Source organism: Thamnophis elegans, chromosome 15 (genome assembly GCF_009769535.1).
Source record: "Thamnophis elegans isolate rThaEle1 chromosome 15, rThaEle1.pri, whole genome shotgun sequence".
In the NCBI taxonomy this organism is placed as follows: domain Eukaryota; kingdom Metazoa; phylum Chordata; class Lepidosauria; order Squamata; family Colubridae; genus Thamnophis; species Thamnophis elegans.
The window spans coordinates 36841748-36854698 of record NC_045555.1 but is presented as its reverse complement, the minus strand read 5'-3'; the positions used below and the strand labels follow the sequence as shown (position 1 = coordinate 36854698).

The window sequence follows — 12951 nt, the reverse complement described above, 5'->3', positions numbered from 1 at the left end:
TGAAGCAGTGAGAATGACCATGCTGTCTCCAGAGAAATGATGCTTAATGTACAGGTAGTCCTTGACTTACGACCACAGCTGAGCCCAAAATTTTTGTTCCTAAGTGAGACATTTGTTAGGTGAATTTTGCCCAATTATACCACCTTTCTTGCCACAGTTCTTAAGTGAATAACTGCAGCTGATAAGTTAGAAACATAAGTGAATCTGGTTTCCCCATTTGACTTTGTCAAAAGGTCACAAAAGGCGATTACATGACCCCAGGACACCGAAACCATCATAAATACGAATCTGTTGCCAAACATCAAAATTTTGATCACGTGACCATGAGGATGCTGAAACAGTCGCTAAGTGTGAAAAATGGTCGCTAAGTGTGAAAAATGGTCATCAGTCACTTTTTTCAATACCATTGTATCTTTGGTCACTAAATGAACTGTTTGAAAACTAAGGCTAGCTTGCATTATAATGTCTTATGCTAGCTTACATTTTCAAGAGAGAGAAGCTAACTCCTTATTAGAATTGAAATAGAAATGAATAGAGTAGAGTAGAGTAGAGTAGAGTAGAATAGAATAGAATAGAATAGAATAGAATAGAATAGAATAGAATAGAATAGTTTATTAGCCAAGTGTGATTGGACACACAAGGAATTTGTCTTTGGTGAATATGTTCTCAGTGTACATAAAGAAAAATAAAATAGAATACATTCATCAAGAATCATAAGCTATAACACTTAGTGATAGTCATAGGTTTCTAATAAGCAATCAAATTATACTAGGAAACAAATTATTGGATTTTTAAATTATTGGATTTTCTTTCAAAGAAACTCAGTATGTACTTCCTGATTATTAAAAGTGCAAATTCAGTGTCAATGAAATAAACCATTTTTAAAAATTCTATGCACAATACTTTGAAATGTATTGTGCATAGAATTTTTAAAAATGGTTTATTTCAATTTATTTTGGATAGAATCTTTTTTTAAATAGTCTAAGACAATTTAAAAAAAGAATCCACACAGAATAAAACTATTTTAAAAAATCCTATGAACAATAAATAAAATTTTATTTTAAAATACATTTAAAAATAAAAGAAAAAAACCCGGCTTACTCACCAGCAGGCAGAATCAGCAGAACTCCGATGCGATGGATCCTCGGAGCGATGGATAGAAGCAACAGGGAGCAGGCAGGCAGAAAGACAGCAGGAACAGGTAAGACACTGGACTGGACTGTGGAGGGACAACAAGGCTAGGGTCACTAAGCAGGTGTGGAGAGGGGGGGGCGGGGGGAAAATCTAGGCCGTGGCGGCTTCTGCCAGCCCGTGGCCTCACTAGGGAAGGCCTTTGCAAGGGAAGGCCTTCCCTTGGGAAGGCTAGGCCGCAGCAGCTACTGCCAGCCTGCGGCCTCGCTAGGGAAGGCCTTTGCAAGGGAAGGCCTTCCCTTGGAAAGGCTAGGCCACCACCGCCCACCCAAAGCCTCCCGAGTCCCGCTGCCGAAGTTGCTTACCTGAAGCAGCAAGAAAGCGAAGGCAAAATGAAAGATATGAGCAGCGCGAAGCTTTTAAACTTAAACTTTTCCGCCCCCAGCCCGCTCACGGATTGGCTGGACTCCAGCCAATCAGTGAGTGGCAGGCTGGGCTGGGCTTAGTGCGGATGGGCGGGGGAGCGAGTGAGCGAGCTGCAACGTGGCAAAAATGGGGGAGCGAGCGAGCGAGCGAGAAGGTGCCAAAATTAAAAATGAAAAATCAGGACCTTTTAATAACGACGCGGGACACGGGACAAATTGTAGAAAATTGTTACTGTCCTGCCAAAAGCGGGATGTCTGGTCACCTTAGCAAAGGGCACCAGAGTGGCTGCAGAAGGACTGCATCCCTTCCTGGCAATGGGGGGGGGGGAGGGACAGCTGCTGAAAGAGAGGAAGGAGAGGAAAGTCTCCCACCCGATCTGAACTGGGCAACTCAGGCATCATTGGAAAGCTCTCCCCTGAGGGAGGAGCACTCCTGTGTATTACTAAGTAGCAGAGTGTCTCTGACATCACGGGGGGGGGAGAATGCTCCAACATGAGGCCTAGGTATTTGTGGGTTCAGGTGGATCTGCTGGGGCTCAGAGGGGAGGGGAGGTCAGCCTGGGCCACCGCACATTTCCCCATGGGGCCTCCTTCCTTCTGCCCTAGGAAGAGTGTCCCTGGCCTTGCAGGGCAGGGGTGGGGAGATGCCCCAGGGGGCCCAGGACAGAGAATCTGGAAGTGGGATGGGGGGAGGCTGCATACGTTGTCAGAACCCAAGTCCATGGCTAGCTTGCATGAGACCCGGGGGATGGGTGTGATTCAGCTAGCTGTCAGAGGTCATGTGAAGCCCACTTGGTCCTGGCCAGAATAATGGGCAGATGCAGGAGAAAATTTTCTGTGCCCCTCCTGGAGGCTGAGCTGGGTTTTAAGGGCACCGGGGGGGGGATCAGGATGGGATCTGGCCAGCCACAGCCAAGCCCAGCACTGCTGAGACCCTCTTAGCCCCCTTTGCAGGACTCCACAGCAGAGCCCTTCTAGGGTGTTGTGTGTATGCCCCCCCCCAGGTGGTTAATGCTTCTGGGTGACCTGCAGATTTGAGCCAAACTCCATTAACCATCATGGAAGTGTGTGGTCTCCTTAACTGGATTGTGGAGGAACCCTCTTTCCTGTGTGAAATCATCAACTGACTTAATGGGCCAAGTTCAGAGTTCATTTTAAGGGCATCCATGTTTTTTCAGGTAGCTGTTTTCACACACTGGGTACATTGCCCACAGTTGGTCCTAAGTATTTCCTGGGGGTGCAGAAGAGTTGGGCTTAAAAAGCGACTAGTTTCAAAGCGGCTCCTTTTTCCCTTCCTCCCACAAAGGATACTTGAAGGACCAGGGGTTTCGTCCTTGGTCGGCCATGAAGTCCCTGAAAATATTGGCTGAAATTTTGAAACATGTTTTTCCCCGTTTCATACATCCCAGTAGGTGGGAATCTTTCCCCGCATTGTGTTAATGTGTGAAGCAGGTCATCCCGCTAAGCCAGCATCTGGTTTATGCAGTTTGGCAAGGGACATTAGGCTAATGTGGCAGTTCTCTTTCATTCACCTGGATTAAGGGTGTTGTGTTTCCCCACCCAGATTTACCACCAATCAGCCTTCTGCTGGCCTGTTTGCACACAAGATTAAACACTTTTTGTAGCTTTTGGATTCGAGGTGCATAGTGACATTCACAAGACAAGATGTTGTGGCTTGTGGTCCCTCCAGCAACCAAATCAAAGGAAGAGGAGGTGTGGGTGTCAGGGCCAGCATCAAGGCAACCTGAGAGCTCCGAGGGGAAAGAGGGAGTGGAGCTGGCAGAGAGAGACACACACAAAGGTACACCTTTGGCCATCCATCAGCCCTCAAATGGAGAGTCAACAGCCCCCATGTCTGGCTGATGAAGAAGAGGAGGAACATATGGGTCTAGTGCCTGACATGCGGATGTGCAGAAGGCAGAAGAGAGGAGAGCAATGGAAATCTATGGGCTAAACTTTGGGAAGGAAGAGCCACCACTGCTAGTGGAGCCCCACCCTAGCTCTGGGGATAAAAGGCAGGAGGTGGAGATGAGTAGGAGTGGCAGACAACTATTCCTCTCCCTGCTGAACAGAGTTGTTAGCCTGCGTTGAGAGAGAAACTTTTTTGCCGGAGCTGCTGGTGTGCCTAATAAAGAAATCTTTGAGTTAACTTCAGAGGGTTTGCCATGTTTGGGGAGCTGGGTCAGAACACAAGAGCTATTCAGAATAACACAGAGCAGGAGAACTTTCACTGGGTTGAAGGAGGATCTCTCCCGGTTGGGAGTTCATGTCAGATTCAGGGAGAGGAGGAGAACCTCCCATACAGGTGACACAGATAAGAACTTGAACTCCAGAGCAAGAAAGGATGGCAGAATTGACCAGGCTTTTCCTCAGCCACATCCTCAGGTAGTTACCCATTTAGTCTAGACTCTTCTTGGAAATCTCCAGATATGAAGAACCCACAACTTCCTTCACAGGGAGACCATTCCATGCTTGAACAGCTCTCCATGACCTGAAGGAAATGGACTGACTGGTTTATCTTGGAGAAAACTGGAAAACTGGAGTCATGTCAAGTTATTCAAGAAGGGAAGAACTAGACCAGCCACCAGGAACTGCTTGTCAATCCTGAAGCTGACCCAACCGAAGCTATCTTGGAGCTTCAGTGTTGCCACACTGGAGCAGGGGGATAGGGAGGGGGATTGGAGATAGCTGGGATTCTCTTTCTCTTGGGAACCAAGGACCTTCCCACAGGTGGCCAGAGAGAGGGGGGGGGAGGAGTGAAGTTACCAGGCAACCAGACAGCGTCTTGCTTGGACTATGTCACTGATTGTTTGGGGTTGAGGGAAAACTTTTACTTTTAATTAGGTGAAAACCATGGGAACCTTCAGAGTCAGTTTTCACCAGATCTGTGCCAATACAATATTTCCAATAAAGCTATACTTTGAAGAATCCATCTGCCTCAGAGTTTTGCTTGTTATGGGTCTATTACTTGGAACCCTGACATTGCTATTAAGATAGTGTTATCAAGGATATTCCAATCAATTCATTTTCTTGAGATGGACAGTGTGTCTTGAGATGTCTGTGTGTAATAAACATTAAATGGAGGAACACCAATATTTTATTAGCCAATATGGGATGAAGGGCAATATGCTCTAGTGGTTATCAACTGGATCATAAACTGTTGGATCTGGTCACAATGACCATCAATCGGAATAGAATTGGAAGAGACTTTCATGAATGACTTTGATGAAAGGAGAGAGGGAATGTGTTGTGTACTCAAGTTACAACCGGCCAGTGTCAATCAAGCCAGGAGGTCGTTGCCATTGGTTCAGGCACATAGGCATTCCGGCAGGAGAATGGCAAGGTTCTAATTGGTTGACGGTTTGACAGCTACCTTATAAATAGCTGTCAAACCAGCATTGCTTGTTCTGTTGTGTTACTGTTCTGACTGATTAAACACTGTTGAATGCAGAATCGCCTCAGTCGTTTCTCATCACCACAGAGAACTTAATACTGGCGACGAGGAGTAGGAACAAATTCACTGAGTTCCTCAGCTTTATTTACTGGTTCTACGATCGCTACAATGTCTGCTATTCCCAGTTTCACTCCCTTCAGCGCAGATAAAGAATCATGGGAAGCATTCTTAGTGAGATTCGAATGTTTCTTGCTTGCTTGATTTCACTGACGTAAATAATGATCAGCAAAGAGGGTTCTTTTTAAGCGCATGTGGACCTGAAATGTTTAGTATGGCTCCGGCACTTACAGCCCCTATGCCTGTTAATTCTGTTCCGTGGGACGTACTACTGACTAAATTAAAGAATTATTACTCTCCAGCACCCTTGAAGATTGCACATAGACACGCATTTAGGCAATGGACGCAGAGATACGGTGAATCTGTCAGGTGCTGCTTCATTTAATAATCAGGAAAGAAACCACTCAACTCCATTCTTAGAATTAAGTGTACTTTTACTAATTACAAACGATGAGTAGCAAAGCAAAGCTGAGTCTGAGTAAATTGGCGCAAAAGCAATGGATATCATGTATAATTCAATCCCCTCCCCGTGGCACCCCATTTCATAGTCCAATAATAATTCACCCAACGAAGATATTGCTCCAGCACAGAATTAGTTCTCTCTCATTAGTCTGAGGATGGTGGGAGGAGCTTAAGCCCTGGGCGGAGCCAATCAGTTTCAGGAATTCTTTCCAAAACAGGGAGGTGAACTGAACACCTCTACCTGAAATGATGCGGTCCGGCACCCCATGCAAGCGATATATATGTGAGATGAACATCTTAGCCAGAGATTTGGCAGATGGGATCTTGGAGCAAGGAATGAAATGAACTTGCTTGGAGAATAAGTCAGTAACAATCCAGATTACTGTATTTCCTTGACTCTCCGGAAGTTCAACAATGAAATCCATAGAGATCTCCTTCCACGGGGCTTCCGGGTGAGCTACCGCCTGGAGCAATCCTTGGGGTTTTACCGGAGGGTGTTTCGCAGCGGCACAAATGGGACAACTAGCCACATAAGATTCAATGTCTTTTTTCAGTGAAGGCCACCAAAATTGTCTCTTAACGAGGTGCAAGGTTTTGATGAATCCAAAGTGACCAGCCATGCGAGAGTCATGAGCCCGTTGGAGGATGATGGTTCTAATGCATGCAGGGATGTATAATTTTGCACCAATCCAAGCCAACCCATCCTTCATGGTGCATTCATTCATGTATTGCTGGAACCAATCATTCTTTGTAAGGGCCCCCTTTAGTTCAGAGATAAAGTCTTTTGTGACCTCTAACTTAGAAGTTGTCTGACTTCTAGTGACAACAGGAGCAGCCAAACTTCTTGTGGGAATGACAGGTTGGACTACACTGAGCTTTGAACTGTTGTACTGCGGGAGCCTGGACAAAGCATCAGCCATAAAATTCTTCCCTCCCGGAATGTATTTCAAAGTAAAATTGAACCTATTGAAATGTTGAGCCCAGCGCATCTGTTTGGGAGACAGCTTCCTGGGGGTTTTCAACACCTCCAAGTTCTTATGGTCAGTCCACACCTCAAAGGGGTGTTTAGCGCCCTCTAGAAAGTGACGCCAGGTCATCAAAGCCCAACGAACAACAAAACCTCCTTTTCCCAAATAGCCCAGCGTCTCTCAGTGTCGGTCAGCTTGTGAGAGGTGTAAGCGCAGGGATGTAATTTACCTTGGGCGTTTGCTTGAAGCAGTACTGCCCCCACCACCACATCACTGGCATCAGCCTGGACCACAAAAGGCGCATCCATGTCTGGATGTTTCAGGACTGGTTCCTCAGCAAACAGGCGTTTCAACTTTTCGAAAGCAGCCTGACATTCCATAGTACAGTTCAACGGTTTGCTAGGCTTGGGCTTTGCTCCTCCTTTCGATTTAAGGAGGTTAGTGATAGGGAGAGCTATCTTAGCGAAGGAGGGAATAAATTGACGATAGAAGTTAGCAAACCCCAAAAATCTCTGTAATTGCTTACGTGTGCATGGGGCCTCCCATTCGGTGACAGCCTTAACCTTTGCTGGGTCCATTTCTATTCCCTTGTGGGAGATCCGATAGCCCAGGTAATCAACCCTCTCCTGATGAAATTCGCACTTGGACAATTTGGCATAAAGTTCTGCAGCATGGAGTTTCTTCAGAACAGTGCGAACAAGCTTCACATGTTCTTCACGTGTTTCCGTGTAAATAAGGATACCGTCTAAATAGACCATCACGCCTTTGTAAAGATGGTCATGCAAAACTTCATTAATCAGTTGCATGAAGACCGCTGGCGCCCCCTGGAGGCCAAATGGCATTACTCGAAATTGGAAACAACCAAGGGGGCAGTTGAAAGCAGTATTCCATTCATCCCCTGCCTTAATTCTGACCCGATAGTATGTTTCCTGAAGATCCCATTTAGTGAAAATTCTCCCCTTCCCTAGTTGGGCTAGCATGTCCTTCATTAGTGGTAAAGGGTAGAGGTTTTGGGCAGAAATGCAGTTCAGGTTTTTGAAATTCACACATAAATGGAAGGAGCCATCTTTCTTTTCCCTGAACAACACTGGGGCAGCTACCTTGGGTCTCGCTGGTTCAATGAAGCCCCTTTCCAAGTTTTTATCAATAAATTTCCTCATTTCATCCATCTCCCTAGGGGTCATTGAATATATTTGGGGTTTTGGGAGCTTCACCCCAGGTAGAATATCAATGGTGCAATCTGTGGCCATATGAGGGGGCAACTTATCAGAAGATTTTTCTCTGAAAACATCTTTCAGGTCCCAATATTCTTTCGGAATTCTTTCCTCCCCCTCAATTCTTTCCTGCCCTCTGGCCGCTAGTTTGGGAACAGTTTCATTAGACTCTGGATCCTCCATCCTCCCCTCAGGAGGTGTGGCAGACCGAATCTGCAACCACCCATCTCTCCAGTTAATGCGTGGGTTCCATCTATGGAGCCAGGGGAATCCTAAAATAAGGTGCCGGTCCATCCCTGGGGCCACAATAAAAGTTATCATTTCTTGGTGGGTTCCCAGCCACATCTCAATGGGTTCAGTAGAAAAATGAGCAGGACCGCCCCCCGCAATAGAGCCATCTAATTGGCAAAATGCAATTGGGATCTTTAAAGCTCTCAGTTTCAAGCCCATTTTCTCAACTATCTCTGGGCTTATAATGCAACGTGAGCAACCAGAGTCTAAAAGAGCCAGAATTTTCTCCTTTGTGTCAGAAGAAGGCACGCTAAGCTCAACTGGAATAAGCATGGGCCCCGAGCGGGAACTTACCCAGCGGTCTGCGTCCTCATAGTCACTGTCGTCAGACGAATTGGGGCTTCTGCTCCCCCCTTCCTCTGGCTCGAAGCGTCGAGAAATCTCCCCCACCTCAAAGCAGGTTCTTTTTTCTTGCTGGGAGGCTTCTCAGGTTTTTTCTCTCTCCGGGAGGGCGGAGCGGTGTGGGTCATCTTGAGTCGGCAATTCACAGCACAGTGCCCCTCCTTCCCACAGCGGAAGCAGGCGAAGGCTTGGGCTTGCCTGTGAATCCTCCCCTTCCCCCTTTCTGCACCTTTGGAAGGGGGGATTTAGGGGGGGAGGGGAATCCTCAGCTTCTCCCTCTTCCTTGTAATGAAGTCTAGCCAAATCAACTTCAATATCTGCAGCATGTTCGTACCAGGTTCTAAGCGGCGGGGAATTCTTCTGTTTACACACTGCTGGTAAACGTCTTTGTTCAAGCCATCTGCGAACTGATCTAACAGGGCATCTTCAGACCATCCCCTCATATAAGCTGATAATTCTTGGAACTCCTGTACATATTCAGGCACAGTCTTTTTCCCCTGTCTGAGGGTCGTAAATTTTAGTCTAGCCCGCTGCTCGGTGAGAGGGTCGTCAAAGCGTCTCTTCATTGCTGCCATAAACCCATCAAAATTCTTCGTGCTCGCTTCGGCAGCACATATACTAAAATTGGAACGATACAGAGAAGATTAGCATGGCCCCTGCGCAAGGATGACACGCAAATTCGTGAAGCGTTCCATATTTTTAAAAAATAATAATAATTAAAAAAAATTCTTCAGGAGAGGGGAGTCACTATTATGCAATCTGACCATCCAGTCAGCGGCTTTCTTCTCTAGGGCCATTAACACTATTCTCACTTTAGCTTCATCAGAGTCCAGATCAGGCCCATATATTTGGATATAATTCCAGACCTGAATTATAAACAATCCCAGGCCACTGGGTTCTCCATCATACTTTACGCTTAAGGGTGGGACCTTAGCCATCCGGCGTTGCCTGCCCCCCCTGCTCTCGGAATGTCTCTAGCTGCAGGGGGAGAGGTCTGTGCTGGATTTTCTTGTGCACATTCCCCTCCCCCCCACAGTCTCCCTTAAGCTAAGCAATGGGTACCTTCTCTCTAGTTCCTCCACCGGTCCCCTTTCCACAGCACTCTCTCGAGTCCGGCGTTCGCCCCACGCCTCTTTGAGGAGTTTCATGGCTTGGGACATCTTGTAGTCTTCATCCTTAGAGCCACGCCAGTCAGCAGCTGGTTTCCTGGGCCTCCTCCTCGTGACTCCAGTTAGTGGTTCATCAGGTTCCGCTTTCTGTCCCACTCCCCAAGTCCACCTGTGTCGAACAGTAGGTTCCTCCACTCTCAGATCGCCCAGCATTTCTGTTAATGATGGTGCTGCCGTTGCTCCCATTTCTTCTTCCTGGTCACTGTCGTGTAAAGACATCTTTTTTTTTCTGTGAGGGCACCACCCTCGGAAGGCGTTTGCTCCGGGTTGGGTGCGAGGTGAGACTCAGCTTATTGTCAGGTGCTGCTTCATTTAATAATCAGGAAAGAAACCACTCAACTCCATTCTTAGAATTAAGTGTACTTTTACTAATTACAAACGATGAGTAGCAAAGCAAAGCTGAGTCTGAGTAAATTGGCGCGAAAGCAATGGATATCATGTATAATTCAATCCCCTCCCCGTGGCACCCCATTTCATAGTCCAATAATAATTCACCCAACTGTCAGGTGGGAGATATCTTCAAAAAGCATCGTCAGGCTGGCATACTGGACAGTTGGCCTTGGCAGGAAACTCCCTTCTTCCACATGCGCAGAGAGATGGTCAGGACAGCCTCTAATAACAATCCTCCAGCACAATATGATTCCCCTCCCAAATATCATGCCCCCCCTCCCCGTTTCAATGGCAGCCGAAAAGCAGCAGCGAAGCAGATGCTGACAGAATCTATCTGACAATATATGGTTTCCCTCCATCATGAGGAAATATATTGTGATTTCCGTGACTTGGACAAGCCCTTTTAGAACAACTAGTCTGTGACATTAGGGACATCCGACTGCAGCGCAGGCTTTTAGCTAGACCTGAGCTCATGCTCCAAGCTGCTTTGGATGAAGCCAGGGCTGCTTAGATGGCTGAAAAGTCTACTGCCCAAATTCAAAACAGTTTAAATGGTGCTAGCCCGCAATTTTCCTCCACTTTAGATTAGATTAGATTAGATTACTTTATTTGTATGCCGCCCTTTTCCCTGAGGGGACTCAGGGCAGCTCACAATTCAAGGGGAGGGAAGGACAAACAAGTTACAAACATGAAGACAATACATCGTTAAAAAGCGCAACAGTCATACTATTCGAGTGGGGTTGAAGTCTTTAGCCCCAGGCCTGTCGGGACAGCCAGGTTTTAAGGGCTATGTGGAAGGTCTGGAGGGTGGTGAGGGTATGAATCTCCACGGGGAGTTCGTTCCAAAGGGTCGGAGCAGCCACCGAGAAGGCTCTCCTCCAGGTAGTTGCCAGTCGACATTGGCCGGCTGATGGGATTCGGAGGAGGCCTAATCTATGGGATCTTATTGGCCTAGTGGAGGTAATTGGCAGTAGGCGGTCTCTGAAGTACCCAGATCCAATACCATGAAGGGCTTTGTAGGTGACAACTAGCACCTTGAAGCGCACCCGGAGATCAACAGGCAGCCAGTGCAGCTCGCGGAGGATAGGTGTTACGTGGGTGAAACGAGGTGCACCCACGATCGCTCGCGCAGCTGCATTCTGGACCAGCTGAAGCAGCCAAATACTCTTCAAGAGCAGCCCCATGTAGAGCACATTGCAGTACTCCAGCCTAGAGGTCACAAGGGCACGAGTGACTGTTGTGAGAGCCTCCCGATTCAGGTAGGGACGCAACTGGTGCACCAGGCGAACCTGGGCAAATGCCCCCCTGGTCACAGCTAACAAATGATGTTCAAAAGTCAGCTGTGGGTCCAGGAGGACTCCCAAGTTGCGTAACTTATCTGAGGGGCGTAGTATTTGACCCCCCAGCCTGAGAGATGGAACACTTGGCCAATTAGTGAGAGGGAAGCACAGCAGCCACTCGGTCTTATCTGGATTGAGAACAAGCTTGTTAACCCCCATCCAGTCTCTAACAGCTTCAAGGCCGTGGCTCATCACGTCCATCGCATTGAGTTGGCACGAGGCGGACAGATACAACTGTGTATCGTCCGCATACTGGTGGTATTTTATCCCGTGCCGTCGAATGATCTCGCCCAGCGGTTTCATGTAGATATTAAAAAGAAGGGGGGACAGGACCGAACCCTGCGGCACCCCATATGTTAGGGGCCTAGGGGTCGATCTCTGCCCTCCGACTAACACCGACTGCGACCTGTCCGAGAGGTAAGAGGAAAACCACCGTAAGACAGTGCCTCCCACCCCCACCTCCTGCAGTCATTGCAGAAGGATACCATGGTCGATGGTATCGAAAGCTGCAGAGAGGTCAAGGAGTACCAGGATGGAGGCATGGCCTCCATCCCTGGCTCTCCAGAGATCATCGGTCAATGCGACCAAAGCGGTTTCTGTGCTGTAGCCAGGCCTGAAGCCTGACTGGAATGGATCAAGATAACTGGCTTCCTCCAAGGACCGCTGGAGCTGAAAGGCCACCACCTTCTCAACAACCTTCCCCACAAAGGGGAGGTTGGAGACTGGACGATAGTTGTTTAGAACGGCTGGATCCAAAGATGGTTTCTTCAGGAGGGGTCTCACCACCGCCGCCTTTAAAGCGGGGGGAAAGACCCCCTCCCATAGGGAGGCGGCAACAACCGCCTGGATCCAGCCCCGTGTCACCTCCCTGCTGTTAACAACCAGCCAGGAGGGGCACGGGTCCAGCACGCATGTGGAGGCACCTACAGCTCTCATAGCCTTGTCCACGTCCTCAGGGGTAACAGCTTGAAAATCAATCCAGCGATGACCTACCAGATTATCCCTTAGTGCCTCGGCTGGTTCTGCAGGATTGGAGTCCAGGTCTGCCCGAAACCAAGCAACTTTATCCGCGAGGAATTGGACGTAATCCTCAGCCCTGCCCTGCAAAGGATCACCCGTATCCCTCCTATTTAGGAGGGAACGGGTTATCCTGAACAGGGCGGCTGGGCGCGACTCAGCGGAAGCAATCAGAGAGGCAATGTAAGTTCTTTTTGACGTCCTGATTGCCCGGATGTACTCTCTGATGCAGGATGTTAAAAGTGCTTGGTTCGATTCGGATTTACTGGACCTCCATTGGTGCTCTAGGAGTCTCCCTCGGCGCTTCATCTCCCGGAGTTCCTCAGTAAACCAAGGGGCCCTCCTGGATCCACTGCCTCGGAGCGGCCGTAAAGGCGCAATCCGGTTAAGAGCCTCTGTCGCTGCTGAATTCCAAGCAGCAGCCAGAGTCTCCGCCGGACTGCGGGTGAGAGTATCAGGAATAACCCCAAGTTCTGTCTGAAAACCCAACGGGTCCATAAGTCGCCTGGAGCGGAACCACCTGGTCGGTTCCTCCTCCCTACAGTGGGGGTTTGGTCTCCAAAAGTCAAGCCTCAGTAGGTAGTGGTCTGACCATGACAGGGATAAGATCTCACTACCCCTCAGACCAAGATCACAAGTCCACTGCTCCGAGAGAAATACGAGGTCGAGCATGTGACCCGCTGAGTGAGTT

General features: G+C 48.2%; 1 non-coding gene across 1 annotated transcript; it reads left to right on the top strand.

Annotated features, from left to right (window-relative positions):
• Positions 1 to 8938: 8938 nt before the first annotated feature.
• LOC116518841 lies at positions 8939 to 9045 on the top strand. The gene has a single exon (XR_004256592.1). It is a non-coding gene; the product is annotated as a U6 spliceosomal RNA (small nuclear RNA).
• The last annotated feature ends 3906 nt before the right edge of the window (positions 9046 to 12951 follow it).